The sequence below is a fragment of the Triturus cristatus genome, chromosome 5_1 (assembly GCF_964204655.1).
Source record: "Triturus cristatus chromosome 5_1, aTriCri1.1, whole genome shotgun sequence".
Taxonomy (NCBI): Eukaryota; Metazoa; Chordata; class Amphibia; order Caudata; family Salamandridae; genus Triturus; species Triturus cristatus.
In genome coordinates, this window is record NC_140587.1 from 173911780 (window position 1) to 173930204 (window position 18425).

General features: G+C 49.7%; 1 pseudogene across 1 annotated transcript in view; it reads right to left on the reverse strand.

Moving 5' to 3' along the window:
* LOC146830579 (E3 ubiquitin-protein ligase TRIM39-like) overlaps positions 1-18425 on the reverse strand; it is a 129541-nt pseudogene that overhangs the window by 22682 nt on the left and 88434 nt on the right. Inside the window, exon 6 of the transcript XR_014961446.1 lies at positions 1376-1425. The product of XR_014961446.1 is annotated as an E3 ubiquitin-protein ligase TRIM39-like (transcript). The remainder of the gene's footprint in view (positions 1-1375; positions 1426-18425) is intronic.

Below are 18425 nucleotides of genomic sequence, written 5' to 3' on the forward strand. Positions count from 1 at the left end.
GGTCAGTGTAGGTGCATGCACTAGGTCAGTGTAGGGGCATGCACTAGGTCAGTGTAGATGCATGCATTAGGTCACTGTAGGTGCATGTGCTAGGTCAGTGTTGGTGCATGCGCTAGGTCAGTGTAGATGCATGTGCTAGGTCAGTGTAGGTGCATGTGCTAGGTCAGTGTAGGTGTATGCACATGGTCAGAGTAGGTTTATGCACTAGGTCAGAGTAGATGCTTGCGCTAGGTTAGTGTGAATGCATGCATTAAGTAAGTGCAAGTGAATGCACAAGCTCAATGTAGATGCATTGGTTAGGTCAGTTTAGTTGCATGAGCTGGGTCCGTGTAGATGCTTGCGCTAGGTTAGTGTGGGTGCATGTGCTGGGTCCGTGTAGATCCAAGCATTGGGTCCGTGTAGATGCTTGCGCTAGGTTAGTGTAAGTACATGTGCTAGTTCAGTTTACCTGCATGCATTGGGTCCGTGTAGATGCATGCTCTAGGTTAGACTGGGTGCATGTGCCAGGTCAGTTTAGATACATGCGTTGGGTCCGTGTCGATGCGTGCGCTAGGTCCCTGTTAGTGCTAAAACTCTGGAAAATAGAATGTGTTATGTGGTAAATACCGAATTCGGAGGTAATTTCCCATTGAATAGTCCCAGAAACCTGCCGGAACTAAGTTGCTCGCAGTTGTCAAGTCTAGCAGTATCATTAATGTGGGTTGTGAAATTACCGCATCTGAATTTCTGATAAATTTAGCATGAATATCCAAGGGGAAAAATGTTTTAAAAAAGGAAATGTGGCAGCACGTATACAGAATGGAGATAAGTAGAAATCTAGAAACATCTGGAAAAAACAAAGTTTAGAGACACAAATCAAGAAACTGTACCCTGACGTGAGGGCACGTTACCACTAAATGCCACACAATACCATACCACACCACATCATACCATACATATCGCCATCCCATTCCATCCATTACCACCATACCAAACCATCCCATACCACTATACCATATTATACCATGATCTCACCCTATAGTACACCACACCATAACATCGTAACATTCCATACCATACCAGTCCACACCATCACATCCAATCCAATCCATCCCACCATAACGTCCCATAACATACCATACATACCATTCCGTAGCACACCACACCACACCATAGCATATCACACCACACCATAGCATACCACACCACACCATACCATACCATAGCACACCACACCACACCACACCATTCTATAGCACACCAAACCATACCACACCATAGCCCACCACACCATACTACACCACGCCACACCATACCATAGCACACCACACCATATCATACCATATCATTTTCATGAACAGTAGCATACAGAGCTAATCATCGCAATGGTATTTACCTTTATAACTCTTCACAACCTCTGGGCTCTGAATCTTCACATTATTACACCTGTAATAACACACACATCATCTTTGTATTAAAGAGCAATGACAGCTACAGGAACAAAGGATGAACATCACATAGGACCTGTAGTTGAAATAAGATTCAGTATTAAGAGCAGCGCCTGCGGACTAGAGCTCAGAGTGAGTTACTGTTCATACACAACAGTCAAAGCTCTAACGATATCCAAAAGTACCGTTAACATCTTATGACAGGATGTGTGTGTTTTAAGGCAGATAGCTCAGTGAGACAAGTGCGCTTCATGTGATGCCACTGAATGCCACAGCGTGGGTCTTGTAGGAGCGGCCGTTAGCTGAGTGAGAGGGGGGCAGAGACAGGTTACATCTGCCACTGCTGGAGTCTCGTGTATATACTTAATAAATACCTTCTTACCTGAGGTCCACATGTATTCCTGCCAGCACCCACAACACAACACTACAACACCCAATCCCAGCCGGGCTAAACCTTGTCACCATCTTCTACAACCAAGATGTTGGGTAGCTTTAGTGGGATATATACGAGCGATTTGAACACAGACCGCATAGTAATGAAAAACTGGTTGCAAAACAATAACTCCCACGTCTTACGGAACAGCAGATTTTAGGCCGTAGGGAAAGGATCACAGAGGGAGAGATAAGGGAACAGGTTAGGAGGCTCAGTAAAGGGAAAGCCGCAGGCGCAGACGGGATCACAGAGGGAGAGATAAGGGAACAGGTTAAGAGGCTCAGTAAAGGGAAAGCAGCAGGCTCAGGTGGGATCCCATCTGAACGCTATAAAAATTGATAAACTCTTTGGTCTCTTTCTGGGTATCTTATTTTAATTAGATCTCTCTGGAAGGCTGTTAAATTCCACCTTCCTAATATGAGGCAACTGTAGTTATGATCCTTACGCCGGGTAAAGATGCCAGGTTAGCAGAGTCCTGTAGACCTATATCTTAGTTGAACTGTGATTACAAAATGATTACAGGAATCTTGGCTAAGAGGTTGTCAGCTGTCCTTCAAAAGTTGATCCATTTCGTTCAAAAGTGGTTTGTGCCTGGAAGGAAGCCGTATGAATTACCCAATGACTTATCGGTGCAAATGGTATGGCCAAGGCCTCTAATCTCCTGTTAATAATCACAAGAATTGGGGGAGTGGTTTGAGTCCACGACAAGATGGCCACGCACTAGCGCTGCTCCGCCGGCTGAGGAAACAATCTGGGAACAATTTGGGCCAGATTTGGGCATCGTTACCTGTAATGGCATCCAGGGTAACCAGGATCTCATGAAAGAAGCTCCGGAGGAGACTGAAGTAAGGGGGGTCTGCAGCTTTATATGGGCATCCAGGGGAGCCAGGATCTCATGAAAGAAGGAGGTGACTGAAGTAAGGGGGGGTCAGCAGCTTTATATGGGCATCTAGGAGAGCCAGGATCTCATGAGAGAAGGTCTGGAGGAGACTGAAGCAAGGGAGGGTCGGCAGCTTTATATGGGCATCCAGGGGAGCCAGGATCTCATGAAAGAAGCCCCGGAGGACACTGAAGCAAGGGAGGGTCGGCAGCTTTATATGGGCATCCAGGGGAGCCAGGATCTCATGAAAGAAGCCCCGGAGGACACTGAAGCAAGGGAGGGCCGGCAGCTTCATATGGGCATCCAGGAGAGCCCGGATCTCATGAAAGAAGGAGGAGACTGAAGCAAGGGAGGGTCGGCAGCTTTATATGGGCATCCAGGGGAGCCAGGATCTCATGAAAGAAGCCCCGGATGAGACTGAAGCAAGGGAGGGTCGGCAGCTTTATATGGGCATGCAGGGGAGCCAGGATCTCATGAAAGTAGCTCCGGAGGAGACTGAAGCAAGGGAGGGTCGGCAGTTTTATATGGGCGTCCAGGGGAGCCAGGATCTCACGAAAGAAGCCCCGGATGAGACTGAAGCAAGGGAGGGTCAGCAGCTTTATATGGGCATCCAGGGGAGCCAGGATCTCATTAAAGGAGCTCCGGAGGAGACTGAAGCAAGGGAGGGTCGGCAGCTTTATAAGGGCGTCCAGGGGAGCCAGGATCTCACGAAAGAAGCCCCGGATGAGACTGAAGCAAGGGAGGGTCAGCAGCTTTATATGGGCATCCAGGAGAGCCCGGATCTCATGAAAGAAGGAGGAGACTTAAGCAAGGGAGGGTCGGCAGCTTTATATGGGCATCCAGGGGAGCCAGGATCTCATGAAAGAATCCCCGGAGGAGACTGAAGCAAGGACGGGTCAGCAGCTTTATATGGGTATCCAGGGGAGCCAGGATCTCATGAAAGAAGCTCCGGAGGAGACTGAAGCAAGGGAGGGTTGGCAGCTTTATATGGGCATCCATGGGAGCCAAGATCTCATGAGAGAAGCTCCGGAGGAGACGGAAGAAAGGGAGGGTCAGTAGCTTTATATCGGCATCCAGGGGAGCCGGGATCTCATGAAAGAAGCGCCGGAGGAAACTCAAGCAAGGGAGGGTCGGCAGCTTTATATGGGCATCCAGGGGAGCCAGGATCTCATGAAAGAAGGAGGCGACTAAAGTAAGGGGGGGTCAGCAGCTTTATATGGGCATCTAGGGGAGCCAGGATCTCATGAGAGAAGGTCTGGAGGAGACTGAAGCAAGGGAGGGTCGGCAGCTTTATATGGGCTTCCAGGGGAGCCAGGATCTCATGAAAGAAGCCCCGGAGGACACTGAAGCAAGGGAGTGTCGGCAGCTTTATATGGGCATCCAGGGGAGCCAGGATCTCATGAAAGAAGCCCCGGAGGACATTGAAGCAAGGGAGGGCCGGCAGCTTCATATGGGCATCCAGGAGAGCCCGGATCTCATGAAAGAAGGAGGAGACTGAAGCAAGGGAGGGTCGGCAGCTTTATATGGGCATGCAGGGGAGCCAGGATCTCATGAAAGTAGCTCCGGAGGAGACGGGAGCAAGGGAGGGTCGGCAGCTTTATATGGGCATCCAGGGGAGCCAGGATCTCACGAAAGAAGCCCCGGATCAGACTGAAGCAAGGGAGGGTCAGCAGCTTTATATGGGCATCCAGGGGAGCCAGGATCTCATGAAAGGAGCTCCAAAGGAGACTGAAGCAAGGGAGGGTCGGCAGCTTTATATGGGCATCCAGGGGAGCCAGGATCTCATGAAAGAATCCCCGGAGGAGACTGAAGCAAGGGAGGGTCAGCAGCTTTATATGGGTATCCAGGGGAGCCAGGATCTCATGAAAGAAGCTCCGGAGGAGACTGAAGCAAGGGAGGGTTGGCAGCTGTATATGGGCATCCAGGGGAGCCAAGATCTCATGAGAGAAGCTCCGGAGGAGACGGAAGAAAGGGAGGGTCAGCAGCTTTATATCGGCATCCAGGGGAGCCGGGATCTCATGAAAGAAGCGCCGGAGGAAACTCAAGCAAGGGAGGGTCGGCAGCTTTATATGGGCATCCAGGGGAGCCAGGATCTCATGAAAGAAGGAGGCGACTGAAGTAAGGGGGGGTCATCAGCTTTATATGGGCATCTAGGGGAGCCAGGATCTCATGAGAGAAGGTATGGAGGAGACTGAAGCAAGGGAGGGTCGGCAGCTTTATATGGGCATCCAGGGGAGCCAGGATCTCATGAAAGAAGGAGGCGACTGACGTAAGGGGGGGTCAGCAGCTTTATTTGGGCATCTAGGGGAGCCAGGATCTCATGAGAGAAGGTCTGGAGGAGACTGAAGCAAGGGAGGGTCGGCAGCTTCATATGGGTATCCAGGGGAGCCAGGATCTCATGAGAGAAGCTCCGGAGGAGACGGAAGAAAGGGAGGGTCAGCAGCTTTATATCGGCATCCAGGGGAGCCGGGATCTCATGAAAGAAGCGCCGGAGGAAACTCAAGCAAGGGAGGGTCGGCAGCTTTATATGGGCATCCAGGGGAGCCAGGATCTCATGAAAGAAGGAGGCGACTGAAGTAAGGGGGGGTTAGCAGCTTTATATGGGCATCTAGGGGAGCCAGGATCTCATGAGAAAAGGTCTGGAGGAGACTGAAGCAAGGGAGGGTCGGCAGCTTTATATGGGCATCCAGGGGAGCCAGGATCTCATGAAAGAAGCCCCGGAGGACACTGAAGCAAGGGAGGGTCGGCAGCTTTATATGGGCATCCAGGGGAGCCAGGATCTCATGAAAGAAGCCCCGGAGGACACTGAAGCAAGGGAGGGCCAGCAGCTTTATATGGGCATCCAGGGGAGCCCGGATCTCATGAAAGAAGCCCCAGAGGAGACTGAAGCAAGGGAGGGTCGGCAGCTTTATATGGGCATCCAGGAGAGCCCGGATCTCATGAAAGAAGGAGGAGACTGAAGCAAGGGAGGGTCAGCAGCTTTATATGGGCATGCAGGGGAGCCAGGATCTCATGAAAGTAGCTCCGGAGGAGACTGAAGCAAGGGAGGGTCGGCAGCTTTATATGGGCGTCCAGGGGAGCCAGGATCTCACGAAAGAAGCCCCGGATGAGACTGAAGCAAGGGAGGGTCAGCAGCTTTATATGGGCATCCAGGGGAGCCAGGATCTCATGAAAGAATCCCCGGAGGAGACTGAAGCAAGGGAGGGTCAGCAGCTTTATATGGGCATCCAGGGGAGCCCGGATCTCATGAAAGAAGCCCCAGAGGAGACTGAAGCAAGAGAGTGTTGACAGCTTTATATCAGAAGATCAAAGATGGCGTCCCTTTGTGATATGACAAAGAAAATTGTAACATCCTATTACTAAACCTCTATTTTGCTAAGAAATGGGTAGTTCTCCATCCTACAAAAGGGCAAAACTATAAGAAATATTCAGCAAACACATACGTTAGACACTCCAGGTGGAGGTGTCTTGGCTCACAGCTTACTTAGCTGGAAGGTGATATGAGTAACTCTGTGTCCATATAAAGTATCCATATCAAATTTGAGTCTTTTTCTTACAACATCCTGAGGATTCTAAAGGTACCCAAGGTTTGTGTATTCCCCTGGAGGGGACCCAGAAATTAGCCAAAATACAGCTAAATTTAGAATTTTGGGGGAAAAATAGGAAAAACGTGCTGGAAGTTGAAAGCGTCAGTTTTTTCCCTGCAAATGGTATCAACAAATGGTTTGTGGTGCTGATATCACCATCTTCCCAGCTTTCAGGGACTGACAGACTTTTGTCAGAAAACCAAATTTATTTACAAAGTTTTGGCATTTTACTGGGACTTTGCCCATTTTTGCTATTTTTGGTGCTTTAAACCTCCTTTCAGTTATTGGTACAAATGGGTATGAAAGCAATAATGATCCTGGAAAGCTATACATTTCTGAAACGTAGACATAACTCTGAGTTCAGTAAGGGGTCATTTGTGTAGATTCGTCAAGGTTTTCTTATAGAACCTAACAGTTAAAAATAGGGAAAATTGAAAATGAGTTGAAAATTCAGCCATTTGTGCCAACGTTGTTACCGGTAACTTCTTTTAAGTATGACAGATTTTGTAAAGCAATATACCGTTACATCCACAGGACCCTTCTGGTTGTGGGGATATATAGGACTTGTAGGTTCACCAAGAATCCGATGTGCTCAGAGCCAATAACTGAGCTGTGCCTTGCTATGGTTTTTCATTGTGTACCGGGTGCACAGCAATTCACTTGGTAAAATAAAAAGAGTGAAAAATAGATATCGAGGAAAACGATGTATTTCTAAAATGGGAACAACATATGGAGTTTAGAAGTTGTGGTTATTTGCACAATTCCATATATGCGGGTACCTATACTAGCATGTGAATTAGAGGGCTTTTTTGAAAATTATACTCTTTTACACACTGTCCTACATTTGGAAGGGATAAATGCATAGAAAGTCAATTGGCAAAAACACTTATTTTACTATTCTATGTTTCCCGAAGTCTCCCAGCAAAAATGGTACCTCATTTGTGTGGGTAGGTCTAGTGCCAGCGACAGGAAACGGCCCGAAACGCAACGTGAACACACCATATTTTTACAGTGAAAACTGACCCTTTCTTTGTGAAGTGCCTAGCTGTAGATTCTGAACCCTAGCTCTGCCGGCATCTAGGGAAACCTAGCAAACCTATACATTTTTGAAAACTAGACACCCAGTGGAATCCAGGATGGGGTGACTAGTGTGGCTTTTACCAGGTTCTCTTACCCAGAATTCCTTGCCAACCTCAAACTTTATTTTTAAAAAAACACATTTTCTTCACATTTCTGTGATGGAAAGTTCTGGAATCTGCGTGGCTCCACAAAATTCCACCCACCCTGCATTCCCCAATGTCTTCCGATAAAAATGTTACCTCACTTGTGTGGGTAGGCATAGGCCACGTGACAGGAAACGGTGCAAAACGCAATATGAACACACCACATTTTTCCAGTGAAAACTGACCCTTTTTATGCAAAGTGCCTACCTGTAGATTTTGAACGCTAGCTCTGCTGGCACCTAGGTGGGGTATCATTTTGCTCAGGAGAACAAGGAGAACGTTGGGTGGTAGGACATTTGTGCCGGCATAGTGATCCCACGCAAAAAAGTACGGAGAAAATGATTTTTTTACATACATTTGAGGATTGCAGGGGATTCTGGGTAAGAAAACGTTGAGGGATCCACGCAAGCCATACCTCACTGGACTCCCCGAGTTGTCTAGTTTTCAGAAATGTGTGGGTTTGGTAGGTTCCCTGTGAGAAGTTGGTCTGGCATATGCTGGTCACTAGTTAAAGTGGCCACCTTGCACCAGTCCAATTCGACTCTTATGGTAGATAGGTTTAAGACAACCTTTTAAAGAAAGCTATCCTAGTGGTAGCTGTGGAGAGCAGCCTTCAGGCTAAGTCTCTGGAGGAATGTAAAGCAGCTTGTTTTATCTTATAATCTCTTGAATTACCAAATGAAAGGACACCACACAGGTATATATATAAAATAGATATGTATTTATTTCTAACACACTCTACTAATCTCTTTATGAGATTAGAAGTCAAGACCATATGCAAAAATCAACAGTTCACAACAAGTTAAGCACTTATATGGCTGGGGCCCTAGGGGCGTACCACACCATATACTAAAAAAGAGGTATAAGAAGATCGACTTGCGAGGGGACAAGGCCTAGGGCCTGTAGAAGCGCTGGGGCCTCACTAATCCACCCAAGGCAGGTAAGTAAAGGACCCACGGGAGACGCATGCAGTGTGAGAACACAGCCACGGATTCCAATAGACTACAATGGAGCAAGTAACGGTTGGAATTTTAAAGATTTAGGATACTTCGGGAGTGTCTACAAGGAAGTCACTTACAGGGTAAGTAGTTCTAGAGTCAACACACACAGGAGCACCGTAGTGCTGGAGTTACCTCACCCAGGGAAGCCGGGTGCATAAGTGTCTTGGTGTCGGGTCGCGGCGTCGTTTTCAATGGGAGCCAAAGAAGACTTGCTGCTTGTGAAGACAGGAGAAGTGTCCAGTAGAATCCAAGGCTGGATTCAGAAGAAAGAAGACCTGAAAGCAGAGGAGACAGTGTTCAAAGTCACCTGCCAGTGACCCGGGACCAGGAAGATGGATGCCCACAGTAGTCGGGTGATTTCAGGTGATCACGGGTGTCTTGACTCTTCAGCCACGAGGTCCAGGGGGCCTCAACGACAACCAGGAGCTGGATTCGGCGTGTCCCATAAAGTCTGCAGCTTACTGAGGTGTCGGCAACCGGATTGGAGCCAACAAGCCTTGACAACAGCAACTCTCATGGAAAGTGAAGAAAGTCAGCGGTGCAGATCAGCAAGGTCTGAGGGACTCACCCTGTGAGGGTAAGTCAGGGCAGGCCTGGAGCACCCAGGGGAGCCCTTCGGTTCTGTAGAAAATTCTTCAGGGGACCCACAAGCCAGCTAGCAAGGGATCGCAAAGATGCCTTGGGAGGATTCACTTCACAGGACCCCACAGTCTCTCGGAATGAGGTAGGCCTCTGATCTTCGAGGGAAATCCTGCTGGAGGCTTGGACCACACGTGGTCCAATGCACAAGTTTGTAGAACGTCGTGAAGGGATTGCACTCGAAAATAGTGCAGGGTACCCGGGTATTGCTGTTCCTCGTCACTTGTGGGGTTCACTTGCCTCAGCTTCACTGGGGTCTCACGATGGCCTTGGAGAATTCAGGAAATCCACTTTCGGGGCTGCTGGGACTTCGGACTCCAGCGGGAGCGGGAAAGTTTGCGACCGTTGATTCAAAGTTTTGGTGCCTGCCAACAAGGGGAGTCACTCCTTGACTTCAAGGGAGATTCTTCAGTCTTCCAAAGGTAGTGGAACGTCGAAGGTCCAGGATTCTTCTTCAGAATGTCGTCCAGGGATATCTAGTTTGCAATGGTAAGGGTTCCCTAACTTATAATAAAAGGAAGGGAGGGACTAGCTCTATGACCACTCCTATGGGAGGGTCAGGGGAGTGGGTGGCTACACCCACTTCCCTTTGTCCAGTTTCGTGCCAGAGCAGGGGCAGGTAGCCCCTGAACCGGTTTGAGCTGGCATATGCACAGAGGAGCCTACTGCATCCCCAGTGCAGGACTTCAAAGCACTCTAGGAGTGCACCCACCCAGCCCTAATACACTAAATCCTGTCTGGAAGGTGGTGACACCTCCCTGTGACAGGAAGCCTGTTGTTGGGCCTCCTCCACTGCGAGTTTCGGTCAGCAGCAGGAGGGCAGCCCAGTGTCTGTGCTGGTGGCATCCATTTTGTGATGCCAGGGCTCTTCAGGATTCTACCGTGTTTCCACAGTAGGTACATGTCTATCCCTCTAGAAGGGTGGGATCATACTCCCACACCCGTTACAGGTGTGGGGGTATGATTCCAAAGCGTTTGACACCAAACATGACATGTTTTGATGCAGCCATCCCAGAGTTAGCATTTACCGCGAGGTTATAATGCACTTAAGAGTATATGGTTTAACCGAATCCACAAACAGCTACAGAGAATAGACTCAGAGAGCTGCAGAGGGGCCCTGCTCAGGCAGAGGCACCCCCTCACATGGAAACCAAGCACCCTGCCCTCAGGATTGATAGGGCTTCCCTTAGGGGTGACTGATAGGTTTATATGTGTGTGTAAGGTGAGCTATAGGGAACCTATATCTCAGTGAGGAGTGCTAACACTACCTCACCCTGGCTGCAGTAGCAGGCCTGTGGTGTCAGATTTAGTCTACTTCCCAGGGGTGGCATAATACATGCTTCAACCCCTGGTAGGCCTAAGTACCTATGCACTTGGTACCTAAGGTACCATATATTAGGGGCTCATAAGGTACCACAGTATCCAATCACTAGTGCATCTAATATGCACTCCAAGTTGTTTAGAGAGAACAGAGAGGCTGGGGCCCTGATTAGCAGGGTCCCAGCCAGACTATAGCCAGAAACCAGTGTTAACATCAGAAAAAAAGTGGGGGCAACATAAGTGCAAATCCTACTCTACTACACAACCCTCCCCCCCCCCCAAACGCAGGGACACTAAACTAACCTTGACCAGTTGAGTCTTCGTGTTCTAAGTGGAAATACCTTGAGAGTCCATCTACATTGGCATGTTGGGTCCCAGGTCTATGTTCCACTGTATAGTCCATCCCCTGTAGGGAAATGGACCACCTTAAAAGTTTTGAGTTTTCACCTTTTATCTGTTTGAGCCATAGGAGGGGCTTGTGGTCAATCTGAACTATGAAGTGAGTGCCAAACAAGTATAGCCTCACCTTCTTCAGGGCCCACACCACAGCAAAGGCCTCCCTCTCTATAGCTGACCAACGTTTCTCTCTAGGGGTCAGCCTTCTGCTTATAAAAGCTACTGGCTGGTCTTGACCTTCATCATTCAGTTGAGACAGTCAGCTCCCACACCCAGCTCAGAAGCATCTGTTTGGACAATTAACTTTTTGGTGTAGCCTGGACTCTGTAAGATGGGGGCAGTGCACATGGCCTGCTTTAGGTCTTCAAATGCCTTCTGACAGCTAGCTGTCCACTGAACCTTTTTTGGCATTTTCTTTAAGGTAGGATCATTTAAGGGGTACTATAGATCCATATCCCTTAACAAACCTCCTGTAATACCCAGTCAGGCCTAAAAAGGCTCTCACCTCTGTCTGGGTGGTTGGAGCAACCCATTCCATGATGGTTTGGATTTTGCTCTGTAAAGGCTGAACCTGGCCTCCACCTACAAGGTGGCCCATGTACACAACCTGCCTCTGCCCTATCTGGCACTTAGTGGCCTTGATAGTGAGGCCTGCTTTCTGCAGAGTCTCCAAAACATTTCTGAGGTGGACCAGGTGATCCTGCCAGGAGGAACTAAAGACAGCAATATCATCTAGATAAGCTGAGCAATAAGTTTCCATTCCTGTCAGGACTTTGTTCACCAGCCTCTGAAAAGTGGCAGGTGCATTCTTCAAACCAAAGGGCATCACCACAAAGTGGTAGTGCCCACCAGGCGTCGAAAATGCTGTTTTGGCCTTGGCATCCTCAGCTAACTTGATCTGCCAATAGCCAGCTGTTAGGTCAAATGTACTCAGATACTTGGCTGAGGCCAAAGTATCAATCAGTTCATCTGCCCTGGGAATTGGATAAATGCAAAAACAACAATTGATGGACAGAATGCAGAACAATGTCATACATTCACCCCAGTACAGAGATCTGGGCCTAAATCCATCGTTTTTTTGCTCACCATGCCATTCCAGTTTGAACCCAGCCATATGCAAATCAGTCTTGACCCTGTGCCCCATGGGAACAGTCCAGCCCGAACTGCCAAGCCAGGTCCTCCCTGGACTGGAAACAAGCATCCTAGGACCGGTTTCGGGCTTTCAGCCCTCGTCAGCCAGGATAGCTTGATTCCAGTGGCATGGAGAGCAAGGGACTCACGTCTGAGCATACCCTTCCCACTCGGGGTGACAAATGCAAAAACAACAATTGATGGACAGAATGCAGAACAATGTCATACATTCACCCCAGTACAGAGATCTGGGCCTAAATCCATCGTTTTTTTGCTCACCATGCCATTCCAGTTTGAACCCAGCCATATGCAAATCAGTCTTGACCCTGTGCCCCATGGGAACAGTCCAGCCCGAACTGCCAAGCCAGGTCCTCCCTGAACTGGAAACAAGCATCCTAGGACCGGTTTCGGGCTTTCAGCCCTCGTCAGCAAGGATAGCTTGATTCCAGTGGCATGGAGAGCAAGGGACTCACGTCTGAGCATACCCTTCCCACTCGGGGTGACAAATGCAAAAACAACAATTGATGGACAGAATGCAGAACAATGTCATACATTCACCCCAGTACAGAGATCTGGGCCTAAATCCATCGTTTTTTTGCTCACCATGCCATTCCAGTTTGAACCCAGCCATATGCAAATCAGTCTTGACCCTGTGCCCCATGGGAACAGTCCAGCCCGAACTGCCAAGCCAGGTCCTCCCTGGACTGGAAACAAGCATCCTAGGACCGGTTTCGGGCTTTCAGCCCTCGTCAGACAGGATAGCTTGATTCCAGTGGCATGGAGAGCAACGGACTCACGTCTGAGCATACCCTTCCCACTCGGGGTGACAAATGCAAAAACAACAATTGATGGACAGAATGCAGAACAATGTCATACATTCACCCCAGTACAGAGATCTGGGCCTAAATCCATCGTTTTTTTGCTCACTATGCCATTCCAGTTTGAACCCAGCCATATGCAAATCAGTCTTGACCCTGTGCCCCATGGGAACAGTCCAGCCCGAACTGCCAAGCCAGGTCCTTCCTGGACTGGAAACAAGCATCCTAGGACCGGTTTCGGGCTTTCAGCCCTCGTCAGCCAGGATAGCTTGATTCCAGTGGCATGGAGAGCAAGGGACTCACGTCTGAGCATACCCTTCCCACTCGGGGTGACAAATGCAAAAACAACAATTGATGGACAGAATGCAGAACAATGTCATACATTCACCCCAGTACAGAGATCTGGGCCTAAATCCATCGTTTTTTTGCTCACCATGCCATTCCAGTTTGAACCCAGCCATATGCAAATCAGTCTTGACCCTGTGCCCCATGGGAACAGTCCAGCCCGAACTGCCAAGCCAGGTCCTCCCTGGACTGGAAACAAGCATCCTAGGACCGGTTTCGGGCTTTCAGCCCTCGTCAGCCAGGATAGCTTGATTCCAGTGGCATGGAGAGCAAGGGACTCACGTCTGAGCATACCCTTCCCACTCGGGGTGACAAATGCAAAAACAACAATTGATGGACAGAATGCAGAACAATGTCATACATTCACCCCAGTACAGAGATCTGGGCCTAAATCCATCGTTTTTTTGCTCACCATGCCATTCCAGTTTGAACCCAGCCATATGCAAATCAGTCTTGACCCTGTGCCCCATGGGAACAGTCCAGCCCGAACTGCCAAGCCAGGTCCTCCCTGGACTGGAAACAAGCATCCTAGGACCGGTTTCGGGCTTTCAGCCCTCGTCAGCCAGGATAGCTTGATTCCAGTGGCATGGAGAGCAAGGGACTCACGTCTGAGCATACCCTTCCCACTCGGGGTGACAAATGCAAAAACAACAATTGATGGACAGAATGCAGAACAATGTCATACATTCACCCCAGTACAGAGATCTGGGCCTAAATCCATCGTTTTTTTGCTCACCATGCCATTCCAGTTTGAACCCAGCCATGTGCAAATCAGTCTTGACCCTGTGCCCCATGGGAACAGTCCAGCCCGAACTGCCAAGCCAGGTCCTCCCTGGACTGGAAACAAGCATCCTAGGACCGGTTTCGGGCTTTCAGCCCTCGTCAGACAGGATAGCTTGATTCCAGTGGCATGGAGAGCAACGGACTCACGTCTGAGCATACCCTTCCCACTCGGGGTGACAAATGCAAAAACAACAATTGATGGACAGAATGCAGAACAATGTCATACATTCACCCCAGTACAGAGATCTGGGCCTAAATCCATCGTTTTTTTGCTCACTATGCCATTCCAGTTTGAACCCAGCCATATGCAAATCAGTCTTGACCCTGTGCCCCATGGGAACAGTCCAGCCCGAACTGCCAAGCCAGGTCCTTCCTGGACTGGAAACAAGCATCCTAGGACCGGTTTCGGGCTTTCAGCCCTCGTCAGCCAGGATAGCTTGATTCCAGTGGCATGGAGAGCAAGGGACTCACGTCTGAGCATACCCTTCCCACTCGGGGTGACAAATGCAAAAACAACAATTGATGGACAGAATGCAGAACAATGTCATACATTCACCCCAGTACAGAGATCTGGGCCTAAATCCATCGTTTTTTTGCTCACCATGCCATTCCAGTTTGAACGCAGCCATATGCAAATCAGTCTTGACCCTGTGCCCCATGGGAACAGTCCAGCCCGAACTGCCAAGCCAGGTCCTCCCTGGACTGGAAACAAGCATCCTAGGACCGGTTTCGGGCTTTCAGCCCTCGTCAGCCAGGATAGCTTGATTCCAGTGGCATGGAGAGCAAGGGACTCACGTCTGAGCATACCCTTCCCACTCGGGGTGACAAATGCAAAAACAACAATTGATGGACAGAATGCAGAACAATGTCATACATTCACCCCAGTACAGAGATCTGGGCCTAAATCCATCGTTTTTTTGCTCACCATGCCATTCCAGTTTGAACCCAGCCATATGCAAATCAGTCTTGACCCTGTGCCCCATGGGAACAGTCCAGCCCGAACTGCCAAGCCAGGTCCTCCCTGGACTGGAAACAAGCATCCTAGGACCGGTTTCGGGCTTTCAGCCCTCGTCAGCCAGGATAGCTTGATTCCAGTGGCATGGAGAGCAAGGGACTCACGTCTGAGCATACCCTTCCCACTCGGGGTGACAAATGCAAAAACAACAATTGATGGACAGAATGCAGAACAATGTCATACATTCACCCCAGTACAGAGATCTGGGCCTAAATCCATCGTTTTTTTGCTCACCATGCCATTCCAGTTTGAACCCAGCCATATGCAAATCAGTCTTTACCCTGTGCCCCATGGGAACAGTCCAGCCCGAACTGCCAAGCCAGGTCCTCCCTGGACTGGAAACAAGCATCCTAGGACCGGTTTCGGGCTTTCAGCCCTCGTCAGCCAGGATAGCTTGATATGGCCATGTCTGAACTGGAGTGGCAGAGTGGGCTAAAGAACGGTGATGGATCAAACCCAGATCTGTTGACTGGGTGTGAGTGTTTGATTGATTCTGATGCTCCGTCCATCACCACCCCCTTTTGTACCGCTTTGTTCGCCATAAGTTGGCAGGGTATGCTCAGACGTGAGTCCCTTGCTCACTTTGCCACTGGATTCAAGCAAGCCTGGCTGAAGACGGCTGAAATGCCAGAAACCGGTCCTAGGAAGCTTGTTTCCGGTCCAGGAAAGGCATGGCTTGGCAGTTCGGGCTGGACTGTTCCCATGAGGCACAGGGTCAGACTGATTTGCATATGGCCATGTCTGAACTGGGGTGGCAGAGTGGGCTAAAGAACGGTGATGGATCAAACCCAGATCTGTTGACTGGGTGTGAGTGTTTGATTGATTCTGATGCTCCGTCCATCACCACCCCCTTTTGTACCGCTTTGTTCGCCATAAGTTGGCAGGGTATGCTCAGACGTGAGTCCCTTGCTCACTTTGCCACTGGATTCAAGCAAGCCTGGCTGAAGACGGCTGAAATGCCAGAAACCGGTCCTAGGAAGCTTGTTTCCGGTCCAGGAAAGGCATGGCTTGGCAGTTCGGGCTGGACTGTTCCCATGAGGCACAGGGTCAGACTGATTTGCATATGGCCATGTCTGAACTGGGGTGGCAGAGTGGGCTAAAGAACGGTGATGGATCAAACCCAGATCTGTTGACTGGGTGTGAGTGTTTGATTGATTCTGATGCTCCGTCCATCACCACCCCCTTTTATACTGCTTTGTTCGCCATAAGTTGGCAGGGTATGCTCAGACGTGAGTCCCTTGCTCACTTTGCCACTGGATTCAAGCAAGCCTGGCTGAAGACGGCTTAAATGCCAGAAACCGGTCCTAGGAAGCTTGTTTCCGGTCCAGGAAAGGCATGGCTTGGCAGTTCGGGCTGGACTGTTCCCATGAGGCACAGGGTCAGACTGATTTGCATATGGCCATGTCTGAACTGGGGTGGCAGAGTGGGCTAAAGAACGGTGATGGATCAAACCCAGATCTGTTGACTGGGTGTGAGTGTTTGATTGATTCTGATGCTCCGTCCATCACCACCCCCTTTTGTACCGCTTTGTTCGCCATAAGTTGGCAGGGTATGCTCAGACGTGAGTCCCTTGCTCACTTTGCCACTGGATTCAAGCAAGCCTGGCTGAAGACGGCTGAAATGCCAGAAACCGGTCCTAGGAAGCTTGTTTCCGGTCCAGGAAAGGCATGGCTTGGCAGTTCGGGCTGGACTGTTCCCATGAGGCACAGGGTCAGACTGATTTGCATATGGCCATGTCTGAACTGGGGTGGCAGAGTGGGCTAAAGAACGGTGATGGATCAAACCCAGATCTGTTGACTGGGTGTGAGTGTTTGATTGATTCTGATGCTCCGTCCATCACCACCCCCTTTTGTACCGCTTTGTTCGCCATAAGTTGGCAGGGTATGCTCAGACGTGAGTCCCTTGCTCACTTTGCCACTGGATTCAAGCAAGCCTGGCTGAAGACGGCTGAAATGCCAGAAACCGGTCCTAGGAAGCTTGTTTCCGGTCCAGGAAAGGCATGGCTTGGCAGTTCGGGCTGGACTGTTCCCATGAGGCACAGGGTCAGACTGATTTGCATATGGCCATGTCTGAACTGGGGTGGCAGAGTGGGCTAAAGAACGGTGATGGATCAAACCCAGATCTGTTGACTGGGTGTGAGTGTTTGATTGACTCTGATGCTCCGTCCATCACCACCCCCTTTTGTACCGCTTTGTTCGCCATAAGTCGGCAGGTTATGCTCAGACGTGAGTCCCTTGCTCACTTTGCCACTGGATTCAAGCAAGCCTGGCTGAAGACGGCTGAAATGCCAGAAACCGGTCCTAGGAAGCTTGTTTCCGATCCAGGAAAGGCATGGCTTGGCAGTTCGGGCTGGACTGTTCCCATGAGGCACAGGGTCAGACTGATTTGCATATGGCCATGTCTGAACTGGGGTGGCAGAGTGGGCTAAAGAACGGTGATGGATCAAACCCAGATCTGTTGACTGGGTGTGAGTGTTTGATTGATTCTGATGCTCCGTCCATCACCACCCCCTTTTGTACCGCTGGAAATTGGATAGGCATCAGTCCTGGTGACTGCATTGAAGCCTCTGTAGTCAACACAAAACCTCATTTCTTTCTTACCACCCTGGGTATGAGGCTTGGGCACCAGGACGACTGGACTAGCCCAAGGACTATCTGAAGGCTCAATTACACCTAGTTCCCACACTTTCTGGACTTCAGTCCTGATACAGTCCCTGACATGGTCAGGTTGTCTGTAGATTTTACTCTTGACAGGCAGACTGTCTCCAGTGTCCACCTCATGGGTGCGCCAGGAAGTATGACATGGGGTCAGGCTAAACATATGTCTAAACTGCTGCAGAACGTGTCTGCATTCAGTTTGCTGATGGTCAGTGAGGCTGTTTGCCAAAGCAACACCATCTACTGACCCATCGTCAGGGTTCTGTGAGAGCAGGTCAGGGAGAGGGTCACTCTCCTCCTCCTGTTCCTCATCAGTTGCCATGAGCAAGCCCATGTCAGCCCTGTCAACATATGGTTTCAATCTGTTGACATGGAACACCCTAAGGGGGCTCCTGGGAGTTCCAAGATTCACCAGATAGGTGACTTCCCCCTTTTGCTCAACAATTGTATGGGGGCCACTCCACTTGTCTTAGAGAGCTGCTGGGGCCACAGGCTCCAACACCCACACTTTCTGTCCTGGCTGGTACACAGTCAGCATAGCCTTTTTGTCATGCCAAGTTTTCTGTAGTTCTTGGCTGGACTCCAGGTTTTTAGTTGCCTTCTTCATGTATTCGGCCATCCTGGAGCGGAGACCAAGTACATAGTCCATCACATCCTGTTTGGGAGGTTTGAGAGGTAACTCCCAGCCCTCCTTCACCAAACATAATGGGCCTCTTACAGGATGCCCAAACAGAAGTTCAAATGGGCTGTAACCAACCCCCTTCCGTGGA